This window comes from Peromyscus californicus, unplaced genomic scaffold, assembly GCF_007827085.1.
Source record: "Peromyscus californicus insignis strain IS unplaced genomic scaffold, ASM782708v3 Scaffold_23__1_contigs__length_62951481, whole genome shotgun sequence".
NCBI lineage: Eukaryota > Metazoa > Chordata > Mammalia > Rodentia > Cricetidae > Peromyscus > Peromyscus californicus.
The window spans coordinates 52,447,747-52,463,741 of record NW_026294534.1 but is presented as its reverse complement, the minus strand read 5'-3'; the positions used below and the strand labels follow the sequence as shown (position 1 = coordinate 52,463,741).

General features: G+C 35.3%; 1 protein-coding gene across 1 annotated transcript in view; it reads right to left on the bottom strand.

Annotated features, from left to right (window-relative positions):
* The window catches only part of Spock3 (SPARC (osteonectin), cwcv and kazal like domains proteoglycan 3), a 466,472-nt gene extending 450,945 nt beyond the window's left edge, over nt 1-15,527 (bottom strand). The window contains exon 1 of the mRNA XM_052752354.1: nt 15,524-15,527. The gene's annotated coding sequence lies outside the window, so the exon portion shown is untranslated. The remainder of the gene's footprint in view (nt 1-15,523) is intronic.
* Between the last annotated feature and the right edge of the window lie 468 nt (nt 15,528-15,995).

Sequence of the window (15,995 nt, the reverse complement as noted above, 5' to 3'; positions counted from 1 at the left end):
GACAATATTTCTATGGCCACAAATATCTGGAAATATTTTGACTATACATTCATATTTACATGATAATTCAAATGAACACAAATTTATTACATAAATTACTCCTTTATAGTTTCTTTTCAAAATATCACTCCATTGGCCTCTGTACTCAAAGTTGTCAAAGTAATTTCATTTCCAATCTAATGAATAATTTTATTCTCCTCTTAATGCTTCTGGCATATGATCTTTGTATTTGCCCATGTTGAATTTATGATCCATCTGAGTATGATATTTACTTCAATTATTACAGTAGATGCTATATCCATATATGAAGTTGAACAGGTATTTAAATATTAGAATGACAACTCAATCACTTCTTCAAAGGTATTTACTTATCTCTGGATCCCCCTTCTATTTTCCTAAAACCTCAATTTTTATGATTTTGGCAATTTGGCTCCCATCTTTTACCTCTAATTTGGTAGATTGCTATTTCTTATTTTTATTTGGGCCTTTAAGAGAATTCTTCAGTCTACTCTTCTAAAACTCTACTTGATTATTCATACTAATCAATTCTACTTTTGTCCTTTGGTACTACACTAATCTATCATGTGTCTTTTAGAGCTAATATTTCCCCATAGTTATCTATTATGGTCCACGTGTTGCTCAATATTGCTAACACCTCCCTTTACGTTTACCTGTATGTTTTTGCTTACTTTATATGTATTTTTCCTCTTTCACTAATCCTCCTTCTGATAGTTTAGTCTCTGCAGTTTGTGGTTTTATTGTGAAAGCTCTATATACTGTAACCTGTGATTTCTTGTTATCTGAGATCAACAGCTATTCTATGTGTAACTTAGAAGAGAGAAAAGTTCAAGGGGCAGGCTTAGCATCAATCCTTCGGAGTTAAGAAGAAAATGGACATAAATCCACAGGAGGACCTTGCAGGCCCACTTCTGACTCCTTTTATTTTCTGTTCTCTGTGAGTAACTTTTGTGAGAATTTCACCTTTAACATTTGAGTAGAATGTCAAGGAGTCAAATGTACCTGCTCTATGTCTTAAGGGAAAGTATATACACATAAATTGCTGAGTTCAATATATCAATTCAAAATTGCCCCATCAACTGTTTATCCTGTAGGTGACCCTAAATTCATAACAGTAACTCCCTGAGTTAATTATCTAACTCATGACTGTCTCTGCCATTGAACAATTTGTTTTTGTAATCATTCAACACAACACATTCATATGTATGTTAATGCATGTATTCACTTTTTTCTTAAATGTCATTCTTCCAAGTTGTCTAATATCTGAATAATTCTCCATTACCAACATTTCCCTTGTTGCATAGCTAGTATACCATCTGGACTCCTAAACACTCTATCATACATCACGCCTAGAGCCTGCTTCACAACTAGAGATTCTAACTGTGGAGTAGGTTCTAGGGCTGATTCAATATAAACATCTCAGGGTTAATGAACAGTGATGAACAATACTACAGAATACTCTCTTGAGGAAGAAAACAGAGCTCCTGTTCACTGTTGTAAGTATGAGGTTTGTGCCTCAGTCTGCACAAGCACATGGATTTGATTGATTTTTTTTCAATGTTTGTATTTGTGGCTCATTTGTATCTTCCTTGACTTCCTTGGGTAATTTTGGTTCTTTTGTATTTCAGCCTTGATAGGGCAAATATAACTCCCATGGACTGCTGTTTCATAGCTGCACCCATCCCCTCAGGCCAGTGGGGAAGTAGTTCCTGTCAGTTGGTAACACAGCTCCCTGACCAGTGGCTCTGACTGTTCTGCCAGCACAGGAGAGTGCAAATGAAAGGAACTGCAGCTCTCATTCTTGAAGTCATAAATCAGCAAAGAGGTGAATGGGGCCTTCCGGGAAAGATTTGCTGAGTGTCCTCGCTGGCCTTTGATTTAGCACATACCTAGAACCTAGGTACCTAGAAAGTCAAGCAAGTCTACAGCTAATCCTCAGAGATTATTTTCTTCCTATAAGAAATAGATAAACTCCTAGAGAGCTATTTGTTCAAAGTCCTGTACCTTTGTTTCTGGTGTTCAGTTATAAATAAAATGAAGAGTGATTTACATGTCTTTTATTCCAAGATTAAGGGACTTCCTTGGTAGACAATGTCTGAAGCCAAAATGTTAGTAAGGTAGCAAAACAGTCTTTTTATTCAAAACTAAATTGGACCTAAATCAAGTAAAATGAGAAATGTCATGAATACAATACAATAGATTCTGCCTATGAAAACTACTGAAGGCTTATTAAACTACATCCTGCTCCATTTTTTGTTTCCTAGAGCTTGTAAATCTCAAGTATTCCATTATAAATTCACACACAAAAATAAACAAATGGAATGTATGATGACTCATTAAGTGTAAAATTACCCTGAGTATTTGATATTTATTTACATAAATAAATATTTAAGATTTATTATATATTATTATATATTTACATATTAACATATGATATATAATGTTACATTGTAATATTATATATCACATGAATAAATTTCTCAGGTTGTTCTGGTCATAGCAACACTAGGTCATAGCAATAGGCTAATAACAGAAATGAAGCTGAAATGACAAAGTGGATACTGTTTCAAAAATGATTCTCCTCTTCCTAACCAATCAATTGCATTAACAGAAATACTGCAATTTTTGACAATTTGGGAGTACAAGAAATTGTAATATTCTGATATGAACATACCACTCTTCCAAAGAGACATATGAAAGGGAAATTGAAGCTTCATTCCTATGTACCCTGTTACAGTCTTAAACCTGTTGAACAGTATCCCAAGTGTAATGTTACCATCTTGCATCAGTAGAAAACCTACAAATACCATCATTTACTTTTTAAAGCCTTACTCCAAGCTCTTTGATGACACATTATCTAGGATAAGAAAAAGATGCATGGTGATAATTACTGCAGGATGGGATCCATTTGCTAAATGATGAGAATCTCAATAATTCATAAGAGTTAGCTACTAAAACATTTAATGTCAGACAAGCCAAGCTTGGTAACTCAGATGTAATCTTTTGTGCATTCTAGTTGGCATTCAGACACTTCCTTTTCATTAAAAAGGATAAATACACATTTCTACTTGCAGCAGTTTGGGTTATAAAAGATGGCAGATGTAAAATATGTCTAGGGTGATTTTTGGAGGTACTTGGCGGGCCCAGCAGATAGTCTGCAGATGTCTCATGCTTAGACAAAATTAATCTTACAAATTGGTAAATGCAAATAGAATGTTGTCTGCTAATCAGAGTCCATTGTACCCAAATCACAATGGCATCAATACAAAAATACAGAATGGACTTGCAACAACAATAAAAAAAATCGGCTTCTAATGAAATCATGTTATTTGATCTACCCCAGTTATTATAGTACCTGTGTCCTCAATAATGTCCATGCCACCAACCTATTCAATCTACATTTAAATTTTATATTAATTGATTGAATATTTTAATGTCTAATATATGCTTAACTAGTCCAACCCATATTATTTTAACCTTTCCTTTTAAAAGGCCTATTTCAAATGAGGAAATTCTGACAGAAACAAACAAAAAACTGCCTACATTTAACACAATAGCAAATGGTGAAGTATTCAGTGCTTATCAACTTATGAAAACAGAAAGTAGTGATGAATGTCCACTGTGTTATAAGTGCTGATAAATGTGAGATGTAATTCACAAACAAGCTGATTGTAGGAGTTATTAGAAAAAAATTATGTCCTAGAAAGCTTAACATAATCATGAGCTCAGTAGCTTTTATATTCTATATAAAAAATGTATGAAATGAATATGTTTTTCATTACAATAAGAGATTTTTAAGCTGCAAAATCCAAATGCAGACATGAATATAACTACAGGACACTGAAAATTGTTTCAGCAATTGGTTTCTTAATGTCTCCAATGCACACCTAGTGCTATCTTGTAAAGCAATCTTAATACACAGAAGAGACTGAATGGCTTCAGTCCTCAAATCCTTAGATCATCGACAGTTCTGTGTAAATAATTTTAGAGTTCTATGTCTCTATGTAATCCTTCACTAAAATTGATTAAGTTCTAAAGATACAAACACCCATTTGGTAAAGATTTCTCCTGATACTTGTTTCTTTGAGTAGAATTGATTTCTATCTTTCTGATGCCTGGATGGTATAACTAAAGGATGTGTCTTTATGTTGATTATAATCTTATGAAATTCTGATATTTCTTCCTTTGTAACTGTAGAAATGTCCATAAAATATTATATTTCAGGAGAATTTTTGCTTATCACACTGAAAAGTTTCTCCAAAGCAAAGAATGATGGCAAAAATTTGTAATATCAGTATTTAGGAAACTGAGGGAGAAGTATTGCCAATAGCATGAGGCCTACAAAGGCTACACAGAAAGTCCATAACACACACACACACACACACACACACACACACACACACACACACACAAACACACAAACACACACCAAAAACATATATTTAAAAATATCTCATTAGTGTGGGGGATTATCATGGAAAGTTTTAAACTGAAACAATTTAACTTCTGTATCTATTAATCACTGCTTTCTGTAATGAATTTTTATATATCTCTAAGCCTACATCCACAATACAAGATAATTTACAGTTATTATGTCATCCTTCAATATAGAATTTATGTTTTTGCTCTGTGGTAACCAAGGTAAAGAAAACATCATTCAGAGTCCAAGTAGAGGAGTCAGCAATCTCATTATTAGGGTCAGTATTATTCAGCATTATGGTATTGTTGATTAATTAATCTTTCTCAGAATTATACCATGATAAGCAATGGGGCTTACATTTACCATTTCAAGTCTTAACTTGTAGCTACTATGGAAAGGAAATTATTCATATCAGGATTTTAAAAAGCAGAAGTGTAAAATGCTCACAGCACTCAGATTTTGGTCAAAATTTTTGCAAAAATCTTGTCATTTCAAGAGGTTAAAGAAAAATAACAATGTCAGATGTTTTAATTGCAGTAAACAAGGCCACCTAAAAAGGGATTGTAAACAGGGCATTCCTAGAAACAATGCTTCTTCAAGGAACAATGACAACAGTATTCTGGATTATGCCGAAGGTGTGGTAAAGGTAAATATTGGACTAAGGAATGTATTTCAACAAAGGACAAACAAGGTAATCCTTTGTCTTTGCTGTTGGAAAATGCCATGAGGAGCCTCTCACAGACCCTCATGACAAATTTAGTTCAATACTTTCCTGCCATAACAGAAGAAACCCCTTCTCAGAGCAATTAAATAACCAAGTGCCTATTGCAATAAACCATACTGCTTGGGGTGATAGAAGAGCTATAGCAGAGAGAACAGGAAATTCAGGAGAAACCATAAAGCAAAATTTTTGGCAAACATCTATAAATGAGCAAAGACCAAAATTAAAAATATGAATAAATGATGTTCTCTTGGAGGGTCTTATAGACATAGATGTGGATGTTACAATAATTGCACCATAATCTTGGCATACAAATTGGTCTCTTCAGGAGGTAAATGTTCAGCTGTTAGAGATTGGAACATTATCTCAAGTGAAACAGAGTACAAGATGGGTTGACTGTATAGGGCCAGAAGGACAGAGAGAAAATTAAAGCCATATGTAGCTAATATAGCTGTGAATTTATGGGTTTGTGTTTTATTGCAATAGTGGAATACCCAGATTAACATTCCTCCAACACGTTTCTGAGAGAAATATTAGGAGGTATTATAAAGAAGGCATCAGCCATCCAATTGTACAAGAACAGGGCACAACAGCTGCTGGTCTTTCAAAGGCACCAACAGCTCCTCCTTTAAAATAGTTAACAGATAAGCCTGTATGGGTTCAGCAATGGCCTTTAGCAACAGAGAAATTGCAGGCCTTGGAAGAGTTGGTACAAGAGCAGTTAAATGCTCAGCATATTGAAGAATCAACCAGTGCTTGGAATTCTCCTGTATTTGTTATTAAAAAGAAATCTGGTAAATGGAGAATGGTCACAGACCTAAGAGCAGTTAACAAAGTAATTCAGCCAGTGGCCTCTCTACAGTCTGGAATCCCTTTGGCTACTCTGTTACCAAAAGGATGGCCTCTTATAATTATCAATTTAAAAGACTGTTTCTTTTCAATACCCTTACAAAAAAAAGACAGAGAAATATTTGCCTTCATAGTGCCTACTTATAATAATTCTCAGCCAGTTACGAGATATCAATGAAGGGTTCTCCCACAGAGAATGTTAAATAGCCCAACCCTGTGCCAATGTTTTGTATAATAGCCATTGGAAGTGATACATAAAAAATTTCCTAAATCCATAATTTATCATTATATGGATGCTATTTTACTAGCTGACTCAAATGCAGATACTTTAGAAAGAATGTTTGAAAAAGTAAAAAAATTTTTGCCTTGCTGGGGATTACAAATTGCTCCTGAAAAGATACAAAGAGGAGATCCTATTAATTATTTAGGATATAAAATAGGTTTACACAAACTTAGATCCCAAAAGGTACAAATTAGAAGAGATCAATTATAGGCTCATAATGACTTTCAAAGATTATTTGGAGACATTTCTCATCTACAGAATATTGTTGGGGTAAAAAGTGATGAGCTGAGTAATTTGTTACTTTAGAGGGTTTAATTGTTACCTTAGAGGGTAACAAGGACTTAGATAGTCCAAGAGAATTGTCAGCTGAAGCTGAGAATGAATTGGCCTTGGTGGAAAAGAAAGTACAGGATGGACATGTAGATCATGTGGATCCAAAGCTTGAATGAATTTTGGGTATTTTACTCTCTAAGCATTCTCCTAGAGGAATTTTAATGCAGAGGGAAGATATATTGGGATGGATATTTCTACCAAATAAACAGAGTAAACAATGAAAAACTTATGTGGAAAAGATCTCTGAGTTGATTTTAAAATCAATTTGAACAAAAGAGACATCTTAATTAGAAGAGTTGATAGTTCATCAACCAGCATGATCATCCAATTTTAAATTAATTCATACCACTAACAAATGCTCTTCATTTAATTAGATATAACTTGCCAAAAGGGAGCCTCCTCAAAGTTAGGCTTGGGGAAGAATTTTTGTTTTTGTCTTTCAGGAGAATGAAAGCTAAAGAATCTGAAGAACACTGGACAAATGAGACATTGGAATAAAAAGAACAAGTCATCCAGAAAAAAAATGTCCCAAGAAAAAGAGTAAATTGACATACTTGTATATCACATAAAATTTCATGTCTTCCTCAATGTTTGTTTCTGCTGTTCTCTACAGATAATTAACACAAATGGTCTTTATGTAGTCTCAGTTCAATTAAAAATTAAAGCTGGCTTTGGAGATGGAACATGGCTCTCTCCTTCTCTAAACACAGCATGGTTGTTAAAAGGAAAATCCAAAATCTCTGTCTCATGTCAGAAGAGCCATCTAATATGGGACAGAAGAAAACCAAAATTATGTACTATTCTATTGTGACTAATCTCATAACTCTTTGGTTCTATTTTGATTCTTTAAAACTTTTCATAGGTTTGAATTTTATATCAAATTTATAAGATTAATATGTGTATATATATTTTAAATTTTTGTTATATTAATGTTCATACAGAGTACTAGTTAATTATAGAAAAAAGGCTTCATTTAGCTGCCTGTATATGTTTTTGTGTTTGAGTCAGTTTTCTGCAGGAAATCACAACCAGGCCTAACAGCAAATTTGAAGTCTCCAGAAAGATGATGGGGCCCTACAACAACTATCCCATATGCACAATAATAGTGGGACTAAGCTGACAAAAATTACCCAAAGATCAGCTTTGGACTACAAACTGTTCAGGACAATTTCAAGACAGACTACTTGAACAAGGACTTGAGATAAGCCCTGCACTTTTGAATTATGTAGAGACAGGACAACAAATGATACAGCTACCTCTTCTGGGACTTGACAATTAATTCAAAATTTTTCTTTTCAGGATCTCCTAAAGATGCCTTTGCCACAAAACAGAAGGAAGTAATTTTAAGAAAAGGACACCCACATTCCCAAGTGGTAGGGTGGGTGGTGTGTGATCTTTCCATGGTTTTGGATAATTGTCCTTGTTTAGGATGGTTGTTACAAGTTGTTATTGTTAATAGTCAGGAAAAAGGCTAAACAAAGGAGATTAGATTTAAGGTTCCTGTTTGAAAAAAAAAAGAAAAAGAAAAAGAAAAAAGAGGAAATAGATAAGAGGTAGATTATTGAATCTACTCTGAAAAGAAAAAAGGGGGATATAGATATGATATAGATAAAAAGGTAGATTATTGAATCTACTTTAAAAAGGCAACTAATTTTAAATATTTTACATTTTGAATTGTATTTTTGTATATTGAATACAAATTATGTATATTGATACAAATTTGAGATTGATTTTGTTAGAAAACACTATACATATATTTCTAATCTTGTTCAAGATATTCTTCCTATACAGTTCATTTAATAATGTAATGCAATTTGCTAATCCTTGAAAGTTATTATTTTCAACTATTAGGATATAAAGAAATGAAAGTAGTCATTACAATTGAACTTGTAGTCACATTAGATATGTTTTCAAGGTCGAGCAGTGATATATTTTATGTAGACACATCATCTTCAAACCCTTCAGAGATCTATGTTTTAATAAAATAGATTTTTTCATATTTTTGTAATTATGAGACATGTCTGCTCCTGGCAACACTAATCTATTTCAGAGAAGATGGTACTGAAGAATCTTCACATGGAGTTAGCTTTCATTGTGGCAAAAGTTAGTCACTGAGCAAGAAAGTGCCCTTGCATCGACTGCTGACAGTATGCTGTCCAAAATGGACAAGCAGGACACAAAACAAAGGACTGCTGATCCTTACCAAGGCAAGGTAGGAAGGCTCTTTAGAAAATCCTTCTTCACAGAGGAGTCTGTCAGATATGTTAAGCCTGTAGGCCAAAATGGATGTCCCAATGTTGCAGAGAAACCTTGGGTGACTGTCCAGGCAGCTAGCTGTTTTCTGTCATAACTCACATTTTTTGGAAGTCATTTGTTTGTACTTCCTGTTTTACCAGATAATATTATTTTCTCCTTGGGTCTCTGAGAGAGTTGAAGATTAGATAGTTGAAATTATAATTTTTTGTTAATAAATTCAGAAAAGAAACTCACTAAGAGGTGTAAAGTATAAGTTTGAAAGACATTAAAAGATAGCATTGGTAACGCAAATTAGGTTAGAAGGTAAATTAGATACAATACTTGGGATTCACAAAAATAGGACAGATAACAGAGTATTTTCTCTGTATTTGTCAAATGCAAATGGACTAGACATTGTTGATGTATTTGTTGCTTACATATACTGTATATAGTTATTGCACTTATTATATATAGTTTTTCTTATAACTTTTAAAAATATTTTTATGTTAAAAATGGTAAATGTGGTATTTTATCTGTATACCCCAATAAAGTTTATCTGAGGATCAGAGGAAAAACCCAGCCAGAGGTCAAGCAACGGTAGCACATGCCTTTAATCCTATCACTTGGAAGGCAAAGATCCATCTGGAGCTCTGTGATTTCAAGGCCACACTGGGAACAGAGCCAGGCATGGTGGTACACACCTTTAATCCCAGCATTAACCATAAAGGTCTGGAGGTCTATACAGATAGATAGGAAGTGACAGAGCTGGGCAGAAAGAGAAAGTTGATGTAGCTCAGCAAAGAGAGGAAATGAGATGGCAGAACAGAAAGGCATATAGACATGGGTATACCAGAAGTAGCTCTCTTTGGCAGAGGATCTCCAAGTGGTAAGAATGTGGCTGACTTCTTTCTGCTTTTCTGATCTCTCAGCTTTTCACCCCAATATCTGGCTCCAGGTTATTTATTTATTTATTTATTTATTGTTTTTTTTTTTGAGACAGGGTTTCTCTATGTAGCTTTGCACCTTTCCTGAAGCTCATTCTGTAGCCCAGGTGGGCCTCGAACTCACAGAGTTCTGCCTGGCTCTGCCTTCCGAGTGCTAGGATTAAGGATGTGCACCACCACCAGACCCAGGTTTTTTTTTTTTTTTTTTTTTTTTTTCTTTTTTTTTTTTTTCTTTTTTGGTTTTTCGAGACAGGGTTTCTCTATGTAGCTTTGCGCCTTTCCTGGAACTCACTTGGTAGCCCAGGCTGGCCTCGAACTCACAGAGATCCGCCTGGCTCTGCCTCCCGAGTGCTGGGATTAAAGGCGTGCGCCACCACCGCCCGGCAGGTTTTTTATTAATAAGACCATTTAGCACTTCATCCTACAAATGGGAGCAAAGCTTCAGAACTCTGTCACAAAGCTCTGACCTCACTTTTTCTCCAGCCATTTGACACTCTGAGTGTCTCAACAGGAATCCAGCATAAGTCCCCACTAAGCCCCCGAAGCCTCTCATTATTATTCTAGCCATTTATTTTTGTTCTTCGAGATCACATTCCAACACTGCAGTAATCATTTCCTCATACTGAATAATTTCTACTTTGGAGATTGCCTGTACTTTCCTTCTTCCCAAATGGGACACTTAGCAGTCATTACAGTCATTAGTTGACCTTTGTTCTAACTGCTGTGTCAACTCCTCCGTGGATATGAACTTGGAGGAAGAAACTGCAGATATGATTGTTTAGACAGTATTTCCATAGTTCATGAGAGGGTTTGGTTAGATGACATTCATGGTCATAGAAACAGACACAGCAGAATAAAATGTCAGTAAGAAAACAGGATGTCAAGTTGCCTGGGGAGACGGGTCATCAGGGGATGTTGTTGTGTGCTACTAAGCCTGATCATCTGAGTCAGTTCCTGGGACCAAAATGGTGGAAAGAAAGTAACTGAGGAGGGAAAACCACCCTAAACCTGAGCTGGATGCATAGACTGAATAAAATAGAAACATGGAGTAGAGCTAAGGAGAGTCCCCACTGGTCTTCTGACCTCCAAATACACTATACAGCACCAGTGTGTGGGTGCACACAAAGATTCCAACTTGTGGTTTGCTTCCATCTTGACTCAAGGTCAGAGAGCCAGCGTTTGTGTTGCTCTCCAAGGCTGTATGGCAAGATGTTTGCACAAGGGCATGGTTGCCAGATGTCCTGCTCTTCATAACTAGGTAATGGGGTGTTTTGCCATAAGGTGTGGCTACTAGATGCTTTGAGAATTAAGGAAGTGTTTACACTTGTCTGTACTTCATCCTTGAAAGAGGGAGATCTTTTGCCTCTCTCCTTGCTGGTGTACAAAAAGTCTGTGAGGAATAAACTCGGGGTGACTGTGATATTGTCCCAGAGCCCTCCCGATGCCATCCTGTGTCTCTGTCTTTTGCTTTACATCTCTATTTTTCATATCTATTATTTCTTAATCCTCACTCCTCTGTTAAAGGACTGATAGTTGGGTGGGAACGAACATATGTGCCTGCACCTTCCCAATAAAGAAATGCTGTAAATACATTTGGAAATGACATCAAGTGACAGTATTAAATGTGAAATGATTATTACAAGAGATTGATGAACTTTTGAAATGAGATAAAGTCATGGTAGAAATGATAGAATTTAGATTGGTTGTGAATAATTTGAGAAAACATATCCAGGAAGAAGATTTAATGTCTAAAAATTTTTCTAGGCATAGGAAAGGTGGGGGCTGAAATTCACATTTATATATAGTCCAGTTACTTTGGTTCCTTTTCTTGCTGTTTTGATTACAGCATCTGTCTAAGGAAAGGTATAGAGAGTAAGGTTTACTTTGGCCCATAGTATTTGGGAAAAAGTTCACCGTGATGGAGAAGGTGTGGCAGCTGGAGTGTGATAGCATTTGAGACATTGTATATGCAGACAGGAATCAGAGAAGAATGTTGATGCTCCTTTGCTCTCCTTCATGTTTCTATTTTATTCAGTCTATGCATCTAGCTCCTGTTTAGGGTGTCATTCCCTGCTCAGTTAAAATCCAACATGGACACACCCAGGAATTTGCTTTACCCTAAATCAACCTAAATTGACAATGAAATGTAACTGGCAGAGTGGCATGTGTGACACTGTTGCTATGGGTCTAAACAAAAACAGAATGAAGAGAAATTCTAGAACACTAATTTTATGTATTGAAACCTGATAAACACATGTGATGAATTAAAGGAGGAAGAAATGTCTAGAGTGCTGAGAGGAAGGTTAACATGATTCTGTGCCAAAAAAAAAAAAAATGAAAGATGCTGCATGGAGAAGAAATAAGTAAATGACATGTTCAGTGGAGAAGAGAATAAGACTCCTAGTAACATCAGAAGCTACACCCATAAAGTCTCACCAACATGACCCTCCCAATGTGAGCTAAACAAGGATAGCACCAATGGGCATGCCAAACTGGGTGAGGAAAAGCCCATGAGGTCTCAACCCTACACAAATATTATACACAAGTGAGAAAAACTGGGAGTAGAAGATGTAGCCCTCCCAACTGAAGAGTCAATTGATTGTCAGGTGCCAGTCATCCCTGAAAAAAACACACACAAATAACATGATATGGACACCACAAGTTCCATTTAGGAATTATATGTATCCACAAAAGCAACTATACATGCAGTAATAATGAACGCAAACAGAGGCCATGAGTTTGAAAAGGAGAAGGAAAGGATATATGGGAGGATTTAGAGGAAGGGAGGGGAGAACTAAACTGTTATTTTAGTCTCAAAAAATGAACAAAACAAAAAAAAAGATTAAAATAAGTAAAAAGTACTTTGAGAGAAAAAATCTAATAGAGAAGGCAATGGAGTTTCTGTCCATTGCTAACACAAGGAGTTACATTTTTTTTAAGAAGGCTTCATTCTTGTGCTGAAGAGAAACATGAAAAATAAGCTTAATTTAGACTCTGGTCACTCACTGTCCCTGTGCACTAAATGTTTTCAAAGCCTGGGGAATAATTATAAATACTCACAGCATGGCCGTGACTGCAGATGCTCCTCTCTCCATCTTCGACATGTGTTAGTCTTTCCACTTGAGATAACTTCAACAGACAAATTACCACTGCTCCCAGTGACTACGAACACCACACACTATATAATCTTGGTGAAAGTATGGAGAATAGCAGTTCATAATTCACATTCCACAAAGACAGTCAGAAATGACTTTCAACTCAAATTAGAAGGAAGCATAACCAAAAATATAATCACATTTCCCAGGTGAATGGCTTTGTGGATATTGAAATTTCTGCCCCTTAAATGGGAACATGACTTACCATTTTCATAAAACTTTAATAATAGTTCATTAGATCCAACACAGTCTCCTATTTCTATAGCTCTACCTTAGAAAGAAAATGGAGCTTGGGACTGTTATCAGTCATTACAGACATTATGAAAATATATCATTACTGAGTAAATTTCCTTCTCAATTTTGTCCACAATTACCACCTTATTGAAAATCTATGATGCAGTGTTTAGTGGCTTGAAGCCTGGCGATTAAATTCAGGCAATAACCATTGATTTTTTTTTTTTTTTTTTTTTTTTTTTTTTGTTGTTGTTGTTTTAATCATATTTATTAGTTATCAAGTAATGAATTGAAATTTTCATATACTGCATGGTGCTGGGCTGCTTCTGATTTAAAGTCAATGGAGATTCCCAGATGCTTCTCTGGTATGTGGAAATAAACTCTGTAAAATTGTGAAAGTAAATTTATACAAATGAAAAATAAGGACCAAACTAGAACTGTACATAGGAGTAGTTAAAGTGTAAGTAGAATATATCAATACATTATATAAGCCAGCAGCTGGTTTCTATCTATCCCCACCCTCCCACTTCCAATAAGCTACAAAATCCTGGAGGATTCCCAGGGACTACTTTTCCCAATCTGTTGCTTTGTTTTTGGCTGTCTGGCCCACAGTAAGTCTCCACAAGGAGATAAAGCACAAAATTAAATTCATTTTAAATAAGAACACTTAACAGATGTTGTTAAATTTCTATACCCACATGACAATGAGCCTTGAAGAAGGCAATGGCCTCAAGCTGACATCTCTCCTTGTGCCACTCTCTGCTTTTCTACAGGCTCTGTCTTCAGCCAAGGGAGGCTGTCTCTCCCATTCTATGATCTGTAGCAAGCTTCAAGCTCCATTTTTCAAATTTTGTTTTTTATTGAAGGGAAGCTCTGCCCATTCAGAAAAATGCTTCTTTTTTCGTCCTTTCTCTAGTGTGTGGCTCTCGAAACACAAAGGCAGTTTTCAAAGCCATTATCTCAAAAGAATTTTCAAGACCCATATTGAGAATTTAAAAAGATTGTGCCAATTATCCTTCCCTTACACACTGCTCCCCAAGCTCTACACAAGGCAAAGATCACTTCTGGCTCAGTGCAGGAGAGATCATTTTCAGGAAAGTGCAAGAGGAAAAAGACATGTTCATATATTTCAAAATATTCTTCCACTTTAAACACTTAATGAGGCAATAAAAAGTCCAGATAATTCAAACTATGGTAGGAATATGTGGGGAACTTTTCACCATGTATTGAAGTCAGCTTCCTGCTGTATTATTGGCTTAGCCTTAAAAGGGGCAAGGGCTGTCAAATTTATTTGAAGCAAATGAACTAGTTGTATCAAATGGTGACATGCTCCTGAAGACAAATAAAAAATAAGAATGCAACCTTAATTTTACATCATAGAATTCATTTCAGGTGTACAAAGTGTCTGCATATTTTTTAAAAAGCAAAATTCACTTTGAAATATCAATCTGCTAAGCCTGTCATTTTATTTTCATGTTGAAAAACACATATTTTTAGACCTTGTCTAGGACTTCAATAACCATTGATTTTTAAAGGCTTTCAATATCAATGACACAGGTTATTAATAGGAGAAATTGACTGCTTAGGTAAGCAAACCAGCAATCCAGCACCAGTTTTACAAGTTTCTGTCTCACATGCCATTTGGGAGAAGATTTGAAGAAGTTTATTTATTTGCTAATTAACTAATAGGTAAAATTCTTTGATCTGGCATTAATTGTGTCAGGATCTTAATTGTACTTTATAATACTTTCTCTTTGTACCTGTAAATGGTGTTTCTGAGGCATTCTGAAAACTTGAATTGCTTTTTCAAGGTGCAAGGCAGGTCTGTCACTCAGTTCCTGTCTTTATTTTATCTGTGAAATGAAATCAGTACAAAGTCTTTATTGTGGCTTTTCTTCTGAACTTACTAGCAGAGCAAGTCACTTAATCTCTCTGAGTCTCACTTTCTTACTGAGCAAGTAGAAATATAAACAACACGTTCCTCTGTGGGACATTGTTAAGTAAGTTAACATAATTAAAACTTTTGCACAATCTTATCTTATGTCTAATACAAATAAATATTAACTATGTTCATCACTTTCACAGACATATAGATAAGATTTTAGATTGAGCATAGTTTTTTAATATGACCTAAAACAAGGGGTACAATGTACTTTTTCAAATCACACACATGCACAGCACAGCACAAGGAACGTTAGTCTGGTCTCTGTACTAATAAATTATCAAACTATGAAAGAAATGCAAAGTAAAGGAAAAGAAGGTAAGAAATGATGGAAGGAGGGAGGGAGAGGAGAAAGAAAGAAGAAAGAGAGAGAATCTTGCTCTTTTTTACTACTTCGTCGAATCAGGGCTTCAAAGAAGGAAAGGGGCCACTGCTCTTAGCCTTTATAAACTAAGGGGAAATTAAAACAATAAAAAAAAATGTAAGTGGACAGGTAGACAAAATTCACATGATATCAAGTGTGTAAAGTAATCTTTAGAAAATAAAAACTATAGCATCAAACTCTATGTGTCTATGTACAACAATAAATATACATATATATTTCCATTTACATACATGGAAGTATATTTGTTTCCTAAGATTCTGTTTGCTGTTTGGGGTAGGAAAAAATGCTTTTGAGAGCAGTTCTTGGGGACTAAGTAGATTACACACTGTGGTGATATTGGCAGAAGAATTTGTGGGCTGTGCTTTCTCAAATAGACCTATAATGGGTGGAACGATGCTCTCTCCTTCAAGGCAGAGAGTAATGTAGTATTCCCAAGGAAAACAACGATAAAGATCACTATCAGCCACTATACTGTA